This window comes from Ovis aries, chromosome 1 (genome assembly GCF_016772045.2).
Source record: "Ovis aries strain OAR_USU_Benz2616 breed Rambouillet chromosome 1, ARS-UI_Ramb_v3.0, whole genome shotgun sequence".
Classification (NCBI taxonomy): Eukaryota; Metazoa; Chordata; class Mammalia; order Artiodactyla; family Bovidae; genus Ovis; species Ovis aries.
The window spans coordinates 103,482,342-103,501,792 of NC_056054.1; the positions used below are offsets into that span (position 1 = coordinate 103,482,342).

Here is a 19,451-nt window from a genome sequence, read left to right on the forward strand (position 1 = left end):
TAACTATAATTTTTAGAGATATTCCTATACCGATGGTTGAAAACCGTAAAGAAAAACCAAGAAAGTGAATATTAGGAGTCATGACTGTGGTCACTTCAGGTGGAGACGGTATGGGATGCAATTTAATAAGAAAATTTGGGTCTTTGAGGAGGTCATAGTGTTCTTTTTCTTAACTTCATGTTTCTTGAAAATAAAGAGATCAGTCTATGATTAACCACTTCATACAGCAAAGCTTCATGAACTTTCTGAATGTGTTGATCAAGTTCTCCTAAAATCAAAAAATTTTATTTTTTGTTTTTCTTTCTCTTGTTTTTCTTCAAGACAAAATTGGAGAGGGAAGTGTGTCAAAAATATTAGTGTACTACCTATCCAGGAGTACAAAGTCAACACCCCTAAAAATAAAATCAGATCTTTTTAGTGTTGAAAGCACAACAGTAAAATTGTCTAAGTATTTTGTTACCTATAAGGTGATGGAATTTAATGGAGTCAACTTCCCTATAAGATGGGAACACTTAATAACAGAGCTACCTTTCCTATCATCACTCTCATAAAATAAATTTGTGCTTTGGAAAAGAATTAATTTTTAAAATTAATTTAATTTTTATTGAAGAAGACTTGCCTTACAGGATTTTGCTGTTTTCTGACAAAACTCAATGTGAATCAGCCATCATTTGAGTTCATTTCAGTTGCTCAGTCGTGTCCGACTCTGCGACCCCATGATTTGCAGCATGCCAGGCCTCCCTGTCCAATACAAACACCTGGAGTTCACCCAAACTCATGTGCATCAAGTCAGTGATGCCATCCAGCCATCTCATCCTCTGTTGTCCCTTTCTCCTCTTGCCCCCAATCCCTACCAAAATCAGAGTCTTTTCCAATGAGTCAACTCTTGGCATGAGGGGGCCAACGTATTGAAGTTTCAGCCTCAGCATCAGTCCTTCCAATGAATGCCCAGGACTGGTCTCCTTTAGGATGGGCTGGTTGGATCTCCTTGCAGTCCAAGGGACTCACAAGAGTCTTCTCCAACACCACAGTTCAAAAGCATCAATTCTTCAGTGCTCAGCCATAGGTATGCATGTATTCCTTAGTCCTTTAACCATTTTTTAAAAACTGTTCTTAAAAGATCATATGCACCCTCATTTAAAAGAAAATAGATGTGATAGTAGAGAATTACATAAAGTTGAGAGACTTTGAACTTCAGCATAGTATGGCTGGAAAACTGTGAATAAAGTATCAAATTCTTGGCTACATCTTTCAGGTCCAATGTCTTCAACCCCATTTGGAGACATTGTCTCTTGGATGACTGTTCTCCCGGCAGTTACTCTGCCCTGCCTCAGCACTCGCCATTGCCTCTCACTGGTACAGTGTACCCCAGATACTCAAGGCTCACTCTTCTCTTCACTTAAGTCTTTGCCCTAAAAGTCACTTTGGAAGAGCTTTTCTACACAGTTGTCTCTAAAATATCACTATGCATCACTATTCTTTGCCTTGTATCTGCATGTGTGTGTGTGTGTGTGTGTGTGTGTGTTTGTGCAAACTCCCTTCAAGAGTTTAGACGGAAAAAGGACTTTAGTCACCATCTTCATGTCCCTGGCACATAAGAGACTGCCTGGCATGTGTTAATAATTAGGAAACCTTTGTGAATAAATTACTTTCTATGAGTACACTGAGTTGAATAGATTCTTGCCTAGTGGTTTTACAAATAAGGAATCTGAGACTGAGAGAATTCAATTCTTTTCAGGGTCTTCAAGGTAGACAAAGATAGAAACAAGTCTGAAACCACTGAAGGAATTCTTTGATGGATCCAGTCCAAAAGACATATTTCAGGCAAAGCTGAACTCAGTGATGGTAAAGCCTAATTCTGATAATCCAAAGGGAATGAAAAGGAACACTCAGAAGAATACTTGTAGCTGACAGAAGAGATTAAAAAATACTATCTGCAAAAAAAACCAAAACCAAAAATAAAAGAAAGAAATATTAAGGGCTATGAATATGCTTTATTGGAGAAGCAAAGGAACAGACACACTATTTGCTCATGGGGTAGATTTCACAAGATGGATACAGACACACAGTAGGCAAAGAGAGATCAAGCGATGAACCTGCTGCTCTTCTTCCACCAACATGGTGTCAGCTTCAGGAACCAAGCCTTTTCTCTGTCAGCTGTCAGTTGAGGAGGGAGATTAAGGAAGATGCACTCCGTCACCACGGCCGAAGGGAGGAAATGGAAGAGCCTGGATCATGTTGTTTCTTGGTCCAGATGAAATCTGGTCCTTACTTCCACTTCGGTGGACACTTCTGCTCCCATGGTGGGCATGGTGGCCTAGGAGGGCATTTCTGCTGGCTCACTGGAGGTGGGCATGGATGGGGTGGGCAAGGCTCATGGCACTTCGGTGGGCACACTATTGGAGGTGGATGGCAGGGCTCCTTGCACTGATGGTGATGGTGATGCTGATGCTGTTGTGGATGTGGATGTGGATGCGGATGCGGATGCGGATGGTGAGACATCCTTCCTGGGTCTCAAGGAATCTGAAATACAAACAGACAACATTCTTCATAACTAGAGTCTGACTGATAGAACATTTAGCAGCTCCAACTACACTCCCGTCACTAAGGACTCTGCTGGATTCCTAATACAGTCTTTATGGTTTTTTAGAGCTTCTTCACCATTATTTTTTAGTATCTCTTGCTCTCAGATCTTCAGTCTTTTCTGGTTAGTCTCTCCTACAATTTTCTAAAACAAAATTACCTACACAAGTGTTGTACGAATGCAAACATACTCTGAGGAAGAATCTGGAAAATAAACTTGTAGCCAATCCTCAAACAAATCTCTCCTTATTTCTCCCATGAGGTCTTGGTTGCTGGCTAAGCTGACCTGACTGTGGGCTTCTGAGGAAAAATGCAAAGGCCCAAACCAGGCACTCAGTGGGATTGAACGCTGAGAATGGGGCATTTGGAACTAATGTGTGCTGTGCTGTGGCACAGTATCTCATCCCCTTACTCTCTCTCAGGTTAAGACTGTGCCTCTGACTCCATTTTCTCCTCACATTTAAGATCGCATTCATGACCAAATACCAACAATATATCCCTAAATCCTCATTATCTTCTTTTTCCCGGACACAGCACTAATTGCTTCAATTAAATCCACTTCTACCCCCAGATTAAACCCAACACCCATGTTCCATAAAGATCTCTAAGAGCGCTCACCTGAGGCTTCAAAGAAGACTTTTGACCGTCACGACAATGACAGACCTGTGATGGAGACTCCTTTTATAAGGACCAGGCAGCTCCACCCAGGGGGAATATCCCAGGACTGGCTGATGCACTTGTTTCCCACCCTAAATTCCACGTGCTTGCAATCTCAAAAATAAATTGCCATACTCATGCTGATATCACAAATCTCTCTTGTCCATGGACTTCTTTATCCTTCACTCAGGAAGTGCAGAGTGATTCACTGGAGACCTTGTCACATACTCCCTGAGCCATTGTTATGCATGAGTTAGGAAATATGAGGAATTCCTTGACAATAGTGTTGCTTCTTCAGTGTCACAGTTGCTGATTCTTCCAGTCCCCAGCCCCCAAAGAATCTGCTATGGAAAACTTCCTCCCTATTCCATTTCACCTACCAGCACCCAGCTTTGTTTCCCTTGATGGTTGAGACTAGGATTTACTAACCTCACATATCTTAACCCCTACCCACAGTTTTTTTAAACTCGCCTTCCTTACACCATGCCCCACTGGTCTCTAGCCTCTTCTTGACAATTAAATGTCTAGAGGCCACAAAGTTGTATCTTCTTTTTCTAATTTTCCAGTTTCTGGTGTTAGCGGTCTCATGCCAGCAGTCCTTTCACACAGCTCCATTCATGGACTTCAACAGGAAAACTTGATCCTTCAGTTTTCTGGGCCATAAGGTCACAAGCTGAGATATTTGCTGAAGCTCTACTTTTGCAGATTTATACACTGATCTGGTCTCTGCAGCAACAAGATCATGAGCAACCTGTAGTCTACTAGAAACCTAAATTCCTCTCTTCTCATTATCTTCAAAATTGACTCAATGTCTAGGCTGTATCCATTAAGAAGCTTTTCCACTAGTACTCCCCAAATATCCTCTGCCACTTTCCCCTACAACAGTTAATTCCATTGACTCTATCCTGCCATTCTTTTTTGTTTGTTTGTTTGTTTTGTTTTTTTTTTGAAATGACATTTAGTGTGTTTTCAGACATTCTTAGTATACTCAGGGAATGAAGCACCATGAGTCATTGACCCCGCCATTCAATCCATGGATATTTTTCTCTTCACAAACAAACTAAGGGTTACATAGACCCCATCAGGAATTTATTAGTATAATTTGTTGAAACCCAGGAGCCCGAGAGCTAATACTAAGCATTAAGCCTTCCATGGGTTTCCTTGGGCGACCAGGGTATGCAGACATCTGTAGGCACTGGTACTTTGGGACATTAAATATTTACCAACCACCCTGAAGATCAGCTTACTAACACTTGTATAAATTAGAGACAAAAGCTATACTTGCCTCAAAATTTTGCTATGACAACAACATGTCTAATATAAGGCATGTGACATAGTCTGTTAGCAAGGCCAAGCTTGTGCCGCTCGCTGCAGTGAATCTGAGATGAGGTGTCTAGACCAGGAAAAGGGAAAAAATGAAATGAAAAATTTCATGTTTCACCCAGGAATCAAACCCGAGTCTCCTGCATTGCAGGCAGATTCTTTACTGACTGAGCTATGAGGGACTTTATTTGGGAACCCGCTGGCTGAGACAATGACAATCTAGTGCCTCCAAATAATCATCTTGCTGGGGCCTGGTTGCCAGGTTCTTTTATGGGTCAGAAGTGGGGTGGAGGTAAGGAAACAAAATAAAGACTACTCAATCCTTGCAAATTCCCCTAGTATGGCAAGCCTCAGGCAGGGGAATATGTTAGATTTGCTTCCTTACAGTCCCTCACCGGAGAAGGCAATAGCACCCCACTCCAATACTCTTGCCTGGAAAATCCCATGAATGGAGGAGCGTGGTGGGCTGCAATCCATGGGGTCACGAAGAATCATACATAACTGAGCAACTTCACTTTTCACTTTTCACTTTCATGCATTGGAGAAGGAAATGGCAACCCATTCCAGTGTTCTTGCCTGGAGAATCCCAGGGACAGGGGAGCCTGGTGGGCTGCCATCTATGGGGTCGCACAGAACCGGACATGACTGAAGTGACTTAGCAGCAGCAGCAGCAGCAGTCCCTGACAGGTGGGCAGCTCAGGTTATCTTCCCAAAGGCAGTCCATTATGTATGATTACAATAACAAAAGTGGCAAGATGAGGGTTAAAATCACAGAAGCTGATCCAGCATAAATTCAAAATTAACTCTTACTGGTTACAAGGCTTAAGGAAATATGAGCCCCATATATATGATAAGCAGTTAATTTCCAAAGTATGTAAGAAGCTCTTACAACATAATAGAAAAAAATTTAACAACCTTAATTTTAAATAGGTAAGGGACGTGAATAGAGCTTTCTTTAGAGAAGACTATATATATATATATATATATATATATATATAACAACAGGGACATGAAAAGGAGTTTAATATCACTACTAATCATCAGGGAAATGCAAATCTAAACCACAATGATGTATCACTTCACACATGAAGAATGACCATGATCAAAATCAAAATAGCAATGTTGGTGAGATTATGGAGAGAAAAAGAACCCTTGTACCTGGTAGTGGGAAGGCAAAATGGTATAAACATTGTGAAGACTATTAAGGTTACTCAAAAATAGAAAAAATAGAACTATCGTAGGTTTTACCCATTCTACATCTAAATTATTTACCCAAAATAATTTAAATCAAAGTCTCAAAGACTTGTTAGTACACCCAAGTTCACTGCAGCAGTACTCACAGTAGCCAAAGTGTGGTAACAACCTAAATGTCCATCAACAGATGAGTGGATAAGTAAACTGTAGTATATACATACAAAGGATTATTATTCCTTTTTGAAAAGAAGGAAATCCTGTCCTATGAGACAGGAAGACCTAACCTGGAAGACATTATGCCAAGAGAAATTAGCCAGAAACAGACGGACAAGTACCACATGAATCCCCTTACATGAGGTATGGAAAAAGCTCAAGCTCATGGAATAAAGAATAGAATAGTAGTTGCCAGGAACCAGGGGAGGATGGGCATGGAGTAAAAGGGTGTTGCTTATCACTGGAAAAGACTCTGATGCTGGGAGGGATTGGGGGCAGGAGGAGAAGGGGATGACAGAGGATGAGATGGCTGGATGGCATCACCGCCTGATTGCACGTGAGTTTGGGTATGCTCTGGTAGTTGGAAATGGACAGGGAGCCCTGGCGTGCTGCAGTTCATAGGGTCGCAAAGAGTCGGACATGACTGAGTGACTGAACTGAACTGAAATGAATCAATAGGTATTGTGAAATGAAAGTCACTACTGCCAAATCAGTAAACAAGAAATGTCACAGCCATCAGCGACTTCTGGCCTCCAAATGTGAATGCGCGCTCTCAAAGCTCAATCCAGCAGATGCCGCCACCCGCCATGGTGACTGCTGAGGCGCCTGGGGGAACACAAGGAGCAGCCATCGGCCAGAGCTGCCACTACTTAAGGTGACAAGGAAACAGGATTTGGCCCAGATAGCTGAGGTACATATGAAAGCAATGAATTCCGTGAGCCCAGAGGCTTGAATCTTCCCGTACATCCAATGCTAAAGTCCTTAATTAGATATCTGATCTTTGATGTTCAGCCCGCCTGCCCCCTTTGCTGTTCATTTGTATGTAGCCTCACTCCCACTGCCATCTTCCAAGGGGAACACTTTCCTCAGAGCTACTGAGATGCTGTCTCCTGGGCTTGGAGTCCTAAACTTCCCCACCAAATAAAATAAAAGTCTCCTTTCAGGTTGTGACTATACTTTTTATTTGACAGTATACAATTTCAGTCCTGAAAGGTATATCAGTTCTAGAGATCTGCCCGCAACATCAAGCCTGTGTATAACAACACTGTATTATATACTTAAAATACTCTTAAGAGAATACACCTCATATTAAGTGTTCCTAACACAATAAAACTTTTTTTAAAAACAGTAAATTGATATGGCCACTATGGAGAACAATATGGAGATTCATTAAAAATCTAGGAGTAAAACTACCAAATGGCCCAGCACATGCCCTGAGAAAATCGTGATTTAAAAAAGGCATGTGTACCCTAGTGTTCATTGCAGGACTATTTACAACAGCCAGGACATGGAAGCAACCTAGCTGTCAATCAACAAGTGAGTAGACAAAGATGTTGCGGCACATACATACAATGAAATGTTACTCAGCCAATGAAAAGGAACAAATCTGAGTCAGTTGAACTGAGGCGGACAAATCTAGAGCCTTTTTCACGGAGTGAGGTAAGTTAGGAAGAGAAAAACAAATATTGTATATTAACACATATGCATGGAATCTAGAAAAATAGCCCTGATGAACCTCTTTTAAGGGCAGGAATAGACAGGCAGATGTGGAAACAAACTTGGGAGCACACTGAGGGAAGGAGAGGGTGGAACAGATTGAGAGAGTAGCCCTGAATACAGGCTTTGCCGCGTGTAGAATAGATGACTGAGGGAAAGTAGTTTCATAGCTCAGGGAGTTCAGCCTGGTGCTCTGTGACAGCCTAGAGGGGAGGGATGGGGAGCAGTGGGGTTCACGTGAGGCTCACGGTGGAGGAGACATATGTGTACTTAGAGCTGATCCACATTGTTTCATGGCAGAAACCAACAGAACATAGTAAAGCAATTATCTTCCAATTAAAAATAAATTTGAGTTAAATATGCCAGCTCTAAAGGTAGAAAAGCTAATAATTATGAATAACTACTCAAAATACCTGATCAATAATACCAAAAATGCTCCAGATCTCATAAAGAATAGCACTGTGTAGACTAAGGTCTCCCTCGCTAAGACCCCCGCCCTGCTCCTCTCTTTCTTCTAGCTGTTATCACTGCTAGTTCGAAGCAGCCAGTTTGAAGGCACATGAAGCATCCACATCTTTTTACTAGTAGAGAGGTCTTCCTTCTCCACTGCCTGAGGGAAGTTTTCACAGCGTGTGCTCTTTCCTGAAAGAAGACCATGTAGCATCTGCTGTGTTTCTATCTTGACTGGGCTGATGTGGTTCAGAGAAAGAATAGGGGCATAACCTGGGTGTCTGAAGAGGTAGGAACTTCTTTAGACTGTGTCCTGCTCCTGATCTCTTCTCAGTCTCTCAGAGAACCAAGATGAAGACCGCTGTTCTGCCTAGTCCTCTGAGATTCCACAATGGAATAACCAGGATCCCATTAGGAAACAGACGCCCTTCAGGAATCCTGGAAGGAACAGCAATATCTGGGGATGGAGTAGGTGCTTTCACAACATTCTTCTCAGGAGAAGTCTTAGGAAGTAGGTGGTACCTGCTGGAGTAAGAGAATTATCTAAGGAATACGTGGCATAGAACAGTTCTGCAAATATAATTTTATACTTGCTTTTCTTTCTGGGTGAATTACTAATGGATTCCAAGATATTTTTACCAATAAATTCTATGGGTTGTCACTTATGTTTGGTAATTTGAAGGAGGATTAGTTTTTCTTAAGGAAAAGGTGCCTAATGAGGTTGCTGACTTAGAAAGAGGGATAATTAGTTCTTGATAACAGAGAAAGTGACTTAAGGACAAATGGTCCTCAGTGTTTTTAAATAATGGATATATTTTCATAAAATGAATAGTTTCCATTTTACAAATGGAAGCATTTGTAGCAAACTGAATCTCTGAATCTCTCTGAAAATCGTGTAATATCTACATGAGAGTTTGCTAGATTTTACTTAGAACCTAGTAATAGTGGTTATCTAGGAGAGAATGGACTGTCCGGGGACTGAGTAGAAGAGAGGCTAAGCAAGCCATGAGGCAGGAAAGAAATCATCAGTAAATATGCATGCTAGAAGAGGTAAAGGTCAGTGCCACTATAATTCCAAAGGAAAAGGTTTTTTGAATGTACAATGTTACATGTAGCCAAACTATTAGTCAAATATGAATAAAATAATTTCCACAAATATATTTTCTGATAGCTTCTGGAGGTTAGGCTCCAACAAAACAAAGGTAAAAACCCAATTGAGAAAGATCCAGAATGCAAAAAAAAAAAAAAAAAAACCTATGGACAAAATTGAGAGCAATAAGAGAATGAAAGCCCTAGGGTGACAAGTGTTGGGGAACCCTACAGATCAACAAGATTCTCCTGAGAGAGTTTTCAAGGTTACCAGAAATTATATTTCCAATTGGAAACTGTACCTAATATAAAGATGGAAAGAATGACAGGCCAGTTAATTTAAAGATATACAGTAGTCAATACTGTGGTGGTAATTGATTATCACTCTACTCTCTGGAAAGGAAAAAAAATGTATGTGTAGACATTGCTATTCACAGCATAACAACTACACATACTACACATTCATTACATTGACTTTTTAAAAATTTATTTACTTTTAATTGGAGTGTAATTGCTTTACAATGTTGTGCTGGCTTCATACAGTAACATCAAGCAGCCACAGGTATCCATAAGTCTCCTCCCTCTTTAACCTCCCTGCCGCCTCCCACGCCATCCCATCTCTCTGGGTTGTCACAGACACATTGAGTTCCTTGTGTCATACAGCAAATTCCCACTTTCTTTCTATTGTAGGTATGGCAATGTATGTTTCCATGTTCCTCTCGCAATTCATCCCATTCTCTCCTTTCCCCACTGTGACAAGTCTGTTCTCTATGTCTGCATCTCTCTTGCTACCTTGCAACTAGGTTCATCAATGTCGTTTTTCTAGATTCCATATATATGCATCAATATATGATATTTGTTTTTCTCTTTCAGACTTGCTTCACTCTGTATAACAGGCTCTAGGTTCATCCACCTCACAGCATTGACTTAAATTTGTTTCTTTTAATGTTGAGTAATAGTTCATTGCATACATGTACCCCAACTTCTTTATCCATTCATCTAAGTTGCTTCCATGTCCTGACTATTGTCAATATTGCTGCGATGAATGTTGGGATACATGTGTCCTTTTCAGTTATGGTTTCCTCAGAGTATATGCCCAGTAGTGGGATTGCTGGGTCATTTGGTAGTTTTATTCCTAGTTTCTTAAGGAATCTCGATACTGTTCTCCATAATGACTGCATCAGTTTACATTCCCACCAATAGTGCAAGAAGGTTCCCTTATCTCTGAAGGCTGAGCTCTGAAGAACTGATGCTTTTGAACTGTGGTGTTGGAGAAGACTCTTGAGAGTCCCGTGGACTGCGAGGAGATCCAACCAGTCAATCCCAAAGGAAATCAACTCTGAATATTCCCTAGAAGGGCTGATGCTGAAGCTGAAACTCCAATAGTTTGGCCCCCTGAGGAAAAGAGCCAACTCAATGGAAAAGACCCCAATGTTAGGAAAGATTGCAGGCTGTAGGAGAAGGGGGCAACAGAAGATGAGGTGGTTGGATAGCATCACCAATTCAATGGACATCAGTTTTTGCAAACTCCAGACAATAGTGAAGGACTGAGAAGCCTGGCCTGCTGCAGTCCACTGAGTTGCACAGTGTCGGACATCACTCAATGACTGAACCTCAGCAACAGTGTCACAGAGGGTTCTTTCTATGTTTTCCTCTAAGAGTTTTAGGGTTTATGGTCTTACATTTAGATCTTTAATCCATTTTGAGTTTATCTTTGTGTATGGTGTTACCTTTGTGTATAGGCTTCTCTTGTAGCTCAGACGGTAACGTGTCTGCCTGCAATGTGGGAGAACCAGGTTCAATCCCTGGGTTGGGAAGATCCCCTGGAGAAGGAAATGGCAACCCACTCCAGTACTCTTGCTTGAAAAATTCCATGGGTGGAGGAGCCTGGTAGGCTACCGTCCATGGGATCACAAGGAGTTGGCAAGGACTGAGCAACATCACTTTCATTTTTCACTTTCATGCATTGGAAAAGGAAATGGCAACCCACTCCAGTGTTCTTGCCTAGAGAATCCCAGGGATGGGGGAGCCTGGTGGGCTGCCGTCTATGGGGTCGTACAGAGTCGGACACGATTGAGTGACTTCTTTTTGTATGGTGTTAGGGAGTTTTCTAATTTCATTCTTTTACTTATAGCTGACCAGTTTTCCCAGCACCACTTATTAGAGGGACTATCTTTTCTCCTTTGTATATTCTTGCCTCCTTTATCAAACATAAAGTGTCCATAGGTCCATGGGTTTATCTGGGCTTTCTGTCTAGTTCCATTGGTCTATATTTCTGGTTTTGTACCAGTACCATTCTGGCGTGATGACTGTAGCTTTGCAATACTACACATTTTAAAATTAATCTTAATTATTAACATTTTAATCACTTTTTCAAGTACAGACAACCCACCAAGCAATTAATCAAGTCCTGATTTGTAGCACTGTCCAACAATTGTACCTCATAAGCTTGAAAGAACACACAACTTGTATTGCTAGCAGACTTTAAATTCCCAAAAGAGTGAGGGAAAGAGGAACAGTAAGAAAATAAAAGAAGATTGAGGAACAGAAGAAGGGGGGCGACGAGTGGGAAGAGGAGACAACTTAAGATGCCAAAGCAAAAATCTAATACAGGAAAGATGTAGGCTAAATATGGAGCAAACTATCAGATTATCACAACCTTAATGGGAAAAGTACTGCTTCTTTAAGTGGCATAGGGGCCACGGCATGAAATTCATAGATTGAAAAGTAACAACACTGACAAGGTATGCTTATGTGCTGAGCAGTTCTGATGCACTCGCAGTAACATCTGATCCTCATTGTGCTTTCTGCGAGCTGACACAGTTCTAAGTGCTTTATATATGCATATAAATGTAAGACTCACAACTCACCTATAAAGTGAGTACTGTTACTATTCCAGTTTTAAAGAGAAGAAAATGAGACCTTAAAATGAGACACAGACACCTTGAGCAAATTGCTCAAAATCATAGAGTTAGTAAGCAGCAGAATCACGGAGTGAACTCAGGAAGGCTGGTAACAGGATCTGTGATCTCAGAAACATGATTGTGGTCACTTCTAGTGGAGAAGGTATAAGGTGAAATTTATTTAGGAAGCTTGGGTCTTTGGAAGGATTGGTAATGTTCTTTTGTTTTATCTTCATCTTTCTTGACAATAAAGAGATCAATCTGTGATTACCCACTTTATACAGCAAAGCTTTATGAACTTTCTGAATGTGTTGATCATGTTCTCCTAAAATCAAACAAAATTTTATTTTTTTGTTTTCTGTTTTCTCATTTTTCTTCAAGACAAAACTGGGGAGGGAATCATGTCAGTAATATTAGGTCAGAATCCTGTGCAAGAGTACAAAGTCAAACCTCCAAAAATAAAGGCACTTCTTAGTGTTGGAAGCACAACAAGAGTAAAATTCTCTGCACATTTGACTACCTATAAGGTGATGGAAATTAATGGAGTCAACTTCCCTATAATATGGGAACATTGTTAATAATAGACCTATTTTCATATAGTCACTCTCATAAAATAAATTTTTGTTTTCCAAAAGAATTAATTTATTCCTCGGCCCTTATAACCACTAAAAAAAATGTCTTTAAAGATCATATGTGTTTTCAGATAAAAGAAAATAGATGTGATAGTAGAGAATTACACAGAAAGTTGAGACTCTGAACTTCAGCATAGTATGGTTGGAAACTGAATAAATTATCAAAATCTTTGCTACATCTTTCAGATCCAGTGTCTTCAACCGCATTTGGAGACATTGTCTCTTGGGTGACTGTCCTCCCTGCAGTTGCTCTGCCCTGCCTCAGCACTTGCCATCGCCTCTCACTGGTACAGTGTACCCCAGATACTCAAGGCTCACTCTTCTCTTCACTCAAGTCTTTGTCCTAAAAGCCACTTAGGAAGAGCTTTTCTACACATTTGTCTCTAACATACCCCCTGCATCACTTTTATTTGCCTTGTATCTGCATGTGTGTGTGTGGGCGGAGGGGGGGGAGGGGGTCTGGTGTGTGCGTGTTTGTGCAAACTCCCTTCAAGGGTTTAGATGGAAAAAGGACTTTAGTCACCATCATCATGTCCCTAGCACATAACAGACTGCCTGGCATGTGTTAAAAATTGGGAAACATTTGTGAATAAATTAATTTTTATGAGTACACTGAGTTGGATAGAGTCTACCTACTGGTTTTACTAATACAGAACCTGAGACTGAGAGAATTCAATTCTTTTCAGGGTCTTCAAGGTAGACAAAGATAGAAACAAGTCAGAAACCAATGAAGGAATTCTTTGGTGGATCCAGTCCAAAAGACATATTTCAGGCAAAGTTGAACTCAACGATGGAAAAGTCTAACTCTGATAATGCAATGGGAATGAAAAGAAACACTCAGAAGAAACTTGCAGTTGACAGAAGAGATGAAAAACACTATATGCAAAAGAAAGCCAAAAAAAAGAAAGAAAGAAAGAAAGAAATACATAATGGGCTATGAATATGCTTTATTGGAGAAGCGAAGGAATAGACACACTAACTGCTCACGGGGTAGAGATCAGGGTGGGGATTACAGACGGGCACATGGCACAGAGAGATCAAGCGATGATCCTGCTGCTCTTCTTCCAACATCTTGGTGTTTCAGTTTCAGGAAGCAGCCTTTCCTCTGTCAGCTGTCAGTTGAGGAGGGAGATTAAGGAAGATGCAGTCCATCACCATGGCCGAAGGGAGAACAGTGGAAGAGCCTGGGTCTTCTTTCTTGGTTCAGATGAAATCTGGTGCTGTTACTTCCACTTGGGTGGACACTTCTGCTCGCATGGTGGGCATAGCGGCCCAGGCGGCATTTCTGCTGGCTCAATGGAGGTGGGCACGGATGAGGTGGGCAAGGCTCATGGCACTTTGGTGGGCACACTATTGGAGGTGGATGGCAGGGCTCCTTGAAGTGATGGTGATGCTGATGTGGTTGCTGGTGCAGGTATGGATGTGGATGCGGATGCGGATGCGGATGCTGGTGGTGAGACATCTTTACTGAGTCTCAAGGAATCTGAAATACAGATAACATTCTTCATAGCTGAGAGTTCGATTGGTAGAACATTTAGCCACGCCAACAACCCTCCCATCACTAAGGACTCTTATTGATTCCTAATACAGACTTAATGTTTTTTAATAGCTTCTTCACCCTTCTTTTTTAGTATCTCTTGCCCTCAATCTTCAGTCTTAGGGTTCGTCTCTCCTTCCCACTTTCTAAAACAAAATTACCTACACAGGTGTTGTATGAATACAAACATACTCTGAAGAAGAATCTGGATAATAAACTTGTAGCCAATCCTCAAACAAATCTCTACGTATTTCTCCCATGAGGTCTTGGTTGCTGGCCAAGCTGACCTGACTGTGGGCTTCTGAGGAAAAACGCAAAGGCCCACACCAGGCACTCAGTGAGATTGCATGCTGAGAAAGGGGCATTTGGAACTAATGTGTGCTGTGCTGTGGCACAGGATCTCATCCCCCTTACTTTCTCTCAGGTTAAGACTGTGCCTCTGACTCTATTTTCTCCTCGCATTTCAGATCTCATTCATGACCAAGTACCAAAAATGTACCCCTAATATCCTCATTATCCTCTTTTTCCCATACAGAACACTAATTCCTTCAATTAAAGCCACTTCTTCCCCCAGATTAAACCCTACCACAGAAGTTCCAAAGAGGTCTTTAAGAATTGTGCTCACCAGAGGCTCCAAAGAACAATTCTGACCGTCATGACAATGAGAGCACTGTGATGGAGACTATTTTTATAAGGACCAGGCAACTCCACCCAGGGGGAACATCCCAGGACTGGCATGATGCACTTGTTTCCCACCCCCAAATACCACGTGCTTGCAATCTCAAAAATCAATGCCCCAGTCATACTGATATCACACAGTTCCCTTGACCACGGACTTGCTCACCCTTCAGTGAGGAATTACGGAGTGATTCATTTGAGACTTTGTCTCATACTTCCTCTACCAGTGTTGAGCACCATGTACGGAATATGAGGAATGCTTGAGAATGGTGCTATTCTTCCATAGTTAGAGATGTTGCTTCGCCCTCTTGCCAGCTCCCCGAGCATCTGGTACATAAAACTTACTACCCCATTCCATTTCATCTGTCAGCACCTGGCTTTTTGTCCACTGATGACAGAGACCAGAGTTTTTCTAACTGCACATATTTTAACTCCTACCTACAGTTTTTCTAAACTCACCTTGTACCATATACTACTTCTTGACAATTAAGTGACTTAAGCCCGGCCACAAACTCTACCTTGATTTTTTAGTGCAAGCAGTCTCCTGTCAGATGTGCTTTCACATAGCTCCATACACGGACTTGAACAGGACAACATGATCCCTCAGTTTCTAAGGCCATAAATCACAAGCTCTGGCCCCTTCCTGAAGCTCTGCTTTTGCAGGTTTATACACTGACCTGAACTCTGCAGACCCATGATCTGAGTCATTTGTGGTCTGCTAGAAATCCAAATTCCTCTCCTCTCATAATCTTAAAAATGAACTCAGTGTCTGGACTATATCCATTTAGAAGCTTTTCCACTAATACTCCCTAAATATCTCGCACTTCTTTCCCCTGCTGCTGCTGCTCTGGTAAGTCGCTTCAGTCATGTCTGACTCTGTGCAACCCCACAGAGGGCAGCCCACCAGGCTCCCTCATCCCTGGGATTCTCCAGGCAAGAATATTGGAGTGGGTTGCCAATTCCCCCACAACAGTTAATTCAATTGACTCTATCAGGTCCATTATTTTAAGTGACACTTAGTGTGTTTTCAGACATTCTTAGTACACTCAGGGAATGAATCTCAATGAATCATTGATTCAGCTATTCAGATCATGGGTATTTCTCCTTAAATAAATAAAATAGGGGTGACATAGAACCCATTGATAATTTATTAGTATAATTTTTGACCGACAGTAACACTTCAGCTAATAACATTTACTATGCCTTTCAGGGGAAAACTTGAGTACCTTGGCTATCAGTTCAGTTCAGTTCAGTCCAGTCCAGTCACTTGGTCATGCCTGACTCTTTGCGACCCCATGAAACTGCAGTACCTCAGACTTCCCTGTCCATCACCACCTCCTAGGACTTGCTCAAGCTCATGTCCAACGAGCTGGTGATGCCATCCAAACATCTCATCTTCTATCATTCCCTTTCCTCTGGCTTCAATCTTCCCCAGCATCAGGATCTTTTCCAGTGAGTCAGTTCTTCACATCAAGTGGCCAAATTATTGGCACTTCAGCATCAGTCCTTCCAATGAATACTCAGGACTGATTATCTTTACTATTGACTGGCTGGACCTCCCTGCAATCCAAGGGACTCTCAAGAGTCTTCTCCAGCACCACAGTTCAAAAGCATCAATTATCTGGAACTCAGCTTTCTTTATGGTCCAACTATCACCCCATACATGAATGACTACTGGAAAAACTATAGCTTTGACTGCAAGGACCTTTGTTGGCAAAGTAATGTCTCTGTTTTTTAATATGCTGTCTAGGTTGGTCATAGCTTTTCTTCCAAGGAGCAAGTGTCTATTAATTTCATGGCTAGAGTCACCATCTGCAATGACGTGGAGACCAAAAACTAAAGTCTCTTACTGTTTCCATTGTTTCCCCGTTTTTGCCATGAAGTGATGGGACCAGATGCCATGACCTTAGTTTTCTGAATGTTGAGTTTTAAGCCAACTTTATCACTCTCCTCTTTCACTTTCATCAAAAGGCTCTTTAGTTCTTCTTCACTTTCTGCCATAAGGGTGGTGTCATCTGCATATCTGAAGTTATTGATGTTTCTTCTGGAAATTCTGAGTCCAGATTGTGCTTCATCCAGCCCAGCATTTCTCATGATATAATCTGCATATACGTTAAATAAGCCTTGTGACAATATACAGGCTTGGTGCACTGCTTTCCAATTTTGAACCAGTCCATTGTTCCACGTCTGATTCTAACTGTTGTTTCCTGACCTGCATACACATTTCTCAGGAAGGAGGTAAGGTGGTCTGGTATTCCCATCTCTTTAAGAATTTCCCACAGTTTGTTCTGATTTACACAGTCAAAAGCTTTAGCAGAGCCAATGAAGCATAAGTAGATATTTTTGACATTTTCTTGGCTTTTATATGATCCAACAGATGTTGGTAATTTGATCTCTGGTTCCTCTGCCTTTTCATTTCTTTTTTTAAATTAATTGCTTTATTTTAATTGGACAATAACTTTACAACATTGTGGTGATTTTGAATCGACATGAATCAGCCAGGATGCACATGTGTCCACCTATCCTGAACTCCCCTTCTTCCTCCCTCCCCAGCCTATCCCTCTTGGTTGTCCCAGAGCACCAGCCTTGAGTGCCCTGCTTCAAGCATTGACCTTGCACTGGTCATCTATTTTACATACAGTAATATACATGTTTCGATGCTATTCTCTCAAATCCTTCCACCATTGCCTCCTCCCACATAAGTCCAAAAGTTTATTCTTTACATCTCTGTTTCTTTTGCTGCCTTGCATATAGGGTCATTATTGTCTTTCTAAATTCCATATTTACATGTTAATATACTGTATTGGTGTTTTTCTGACTTACTTCACTCTGCATAATAGACCACCTCATTAGCACTGACTCAAATGTGTTCTTTTTTAAAGCTGAATAACATTCCATTATATATATGTAACACAACGTCCTTATCCATTAGTCTGCTGTTGGACATCTAGGTTGCTTCATATCTACCTATTGTAAACAGTGCTGCCATGTACATGTGTCTCTTTCAATTCTAGTTTCCTCGGGGTGTATGCCCAGCAGTGGGATTGCTCGGTCATATGGCAGTTCTATTTCCAGTTTTTTAAAGCATCTCCGCACTGTTCTCCAGAGTTGCTGTACCAGATTGCATTCCCATCAACGTGTGAGGGTTCCCTTTTTTCCACACCCTCTCCAGCATTTATTGTTTATAGACTTTTTGATGATGGCCATTCTGACTCGCATGAGATGATACCTCATTGTGGTTTTGGTTTGCATTTCTCTAGTAATGAGTGATGTTGAGTATCTTTTCATGTGTTTGTTAGCCATCTGCATGTCTTCTTTGGGGAAATATCTGTTTAGTCTTTTTGCCCCCTTTTTGGATAGGTTTTTTGTTTTTCTGGTATTGAGCTGCATGAGCTGTTTGTATATTTTGGAGATTAATTCTTTGTCAGTTGTTTCATTTGCTATCATTTTCTCCTATTCTGAAGGCTGCCTTCTCACCTTGCTTATAGTTTCTTTCATTGTGCAAAAGCTTTTAAGTTTATTTAGGTCCCATTTGTTTATTTTTGTTTTATTTCTATATCTCTGGAACGTAGGTCATCGAGGTTCTTGCCGTGATTTACGTCAGAGAGTGCCCTACCTATATTTTCTTCTAAGAGTCTATAGTTCCTGGTCTTACATTTAGATCTGTAATCCATTTTGAGTTTATTTTGTGTATGGTGTCAGAAAATGTTCCACTTTCATTCTTTTACACCTGGTTGACCAGTTTTCCCAGCACCAGTTGTTAAAGAGATTGCTTTCATCCATTGTAAATTTTTGCCTCCTCTGCCAAACATAAGGTGTCTATAGTGAATAGCGAAAGTACTCAGTCATATCCAACTCTTTGCGACCCCATGTACTGTAGCCCACCAGGCTCCTCCGTCCATGGGATTCTCTGGGCAGGAATACAAGAGTGGGTTGCCATTTCCTTCTCCAGGGGAGTCTCCCAACCCAGGGATTGAACCCAGGCCTCCCGCATTGCAGGCAGACGCTTTAACATCTGAGCCACCAGGGAAGCCCAAGGTGTCTGTAGGTGCGTGGATTTATCTCTGGCCTTTCTATTTTGTTCCATTGATCTGTATTTCTGTCTCTGTGCCAGTACCATACTGTCCTGATGACTGTACCCTTGTACTTGCCAACCTTACATGACAATTTTCTATGTGTTTTTGACATCAAATACTATGAGCTCCTTAGTGCAAGGATCATGTCTTATTTCAACCTTGTACTTCCAATATATACCACAGAGCTTGGAACATGATAAGGATCAAAGAAATACTTTTAAATAAGTAAATAAACATTGGTGGGAGTCAGAACTGGATTTTAATCATCCATTCAATCAATTATTATTGATTGTTATAATCAACAATTACTGTAATAAATACTCTACATAATGTTCAGGATGAAGATGTGAAAAAAATTCATACCCCTGATCTTGAGAATGTTATCTAGCGGGGGAAGGGACTAGCCTCAGAAGATCAGAACACAGGGGCATGGAAGCATGGAAAGAACAATGCACAGGGTTGAGTGCAGCTTTGCTCACATGTGATTTGAAGAAAAAGTAACTGAAGGACTAGTGGACAAACTGTCTTTCTCATGGATGAGGTTATATTCAGAAAATGAGAATGTAAGTGTCTGTATATTCCAAAAAGGAGACTCGCTGCGCCAAAGGCCTATGATTTC

At 41.2% G+C, this 19,451-nt stretch overlaps 1 long non-coding RNA gene across 1 annotated transcript; it reads right to left on the reverse strand.

Moving 5' to 3' along the window:
• Nucleotides 1–1,974: 1,974 nt before the first annotated feature.
• LOC121820296 (uncharacterized) lies at nt 1,975–3,239 on the reverse strand. Its single transcript, XR_006060769.1, has 2 exons — nt 3,202–3,239; nt 1,975–2,523 (listed from the first exon to the last, which is right to left on the reverse strand). It is a non-coding gene; the product is annotated as an uncharacterized LOC121820296 (long non-coding RNA).
• Nucleotides 3,240–19,451: the final 16,212 nt, after the last annotated feature.